The sequence below is a fragment of the Dinoponera quadriceps genome, unplaced genomic scaffold (genome assembly GCF_001313825.1).
Source record: "Dinoponera quadriceps isolate SergipeBrazil2010 unplaced genomic scaffold, ASM131382v1 scaffold2602, whole genome shotgun sequence".
Taxonomy (NCBI): domain Eukaryota; kingdom Metazoa; phylum Arthropoda; class Insecta; order Hymenoptera; family Formicidae; genus Dinoponera; species Dinoponera quadriceps.
In genome coordinates, this window is record NW_014556612.1 from 1 (window position 1) to 1,102 (window position 1,102).

Consider the following 1,102-nt stretch of genomic DNA (forward strand, 5'->3'; position numbering starts at 1 on the left):
CATCCCATTTTGTCAACAGTTTTACATCTACATGATTGCGTACATTTTCAATCGTTTCTCCAAATACAAAATTGTTCATCAATTTATACAAATTTTTCTAGAAATTATTCGTCGCTTGTGTTCTAAACTGTGTATTTAGTTCGATGTAATCGCGGAGCCAAGGAGATTGAGCGAATTGGAGTATACGGTGTATCTTTGTAATGCGAAGACTGTGACGCGTGCACAGCTGCAGATTGCGATAATGAATAACATAACGCTGCTTATCGTATAAGGTTGCCAATAACTTTTCCTGTCTTTTACCGGGTGGTTTGGCGCGCGTTGGACGAAACGGTAGGTCAGCGTGAGCGTCGTGCAAATGTTGCGGATATTCCATATCGACCTCGAGTATATATAACCTATGCGTGAATCGACAGCGATTGAAGATACATCAAATGTTGAAACATCTGTGACACATTGAAATTCGGCGTGAGGCAGCGGTTGACACATTGCCCAACCGTACAGATTGTTTACGTCAAAGTACATCAAGTACGACGATGGTTCCGATGGATCGTAAGACTGCATGTACTTGTTATTGGCCTGTGCGTATCTACTGGAAAATTGACTGAGACCGCCGCGTATACCACGTTTGATGAACATGACCATATCGATATCAGTGAACAATTCAAAATTTATGCCAGTATGTTTTAACATAGCATCCCAAGTGAAACCCGGTAAAGTATAATAATGTGCAGGATCTAATCCGTAACTTTTGATGCAACTATCCAGGAAATTTTAAAAAATATCTGCTAATAATAAACATAAATCTTCAGATATAAATCGCTGTATTCACCCAAGGTTTCAATAGAGAATCGTTGCCAGACGTTTGCAACGTGCGCGTAATTGCTCTCTGATACAGTATTACCCGTCAAAGGGTAATACTGTAAAACGATTCTCGCGGTGGTAAACGCGGGTCCTGCAACTTGTCCGCGCAATCAAGGTATTCATATGGAAAAACACCCTTTTGCGTTAATAAATCGAAATCGGATATATTTGAAAATATGGACTGTAAAATTTTTAATTTTTNATGCTAATTTTTCGATACTGGCATTTAGAAATTTGTATG

The 1,102-nt window shown here is 39.1% G+C and overlaps 1 pseudogene; it reads right to left on the reverse strand.

The window, feature by feature from the left end:
• Nucleotides 1-97: 97 nt before the first annotated feature.
• Nucleotides 98-642, reverse strand: LOC106747905 (annotated as a pseudogene).
• Nucleotides 643-1,102: the final 460 nt, after the last annotated feature.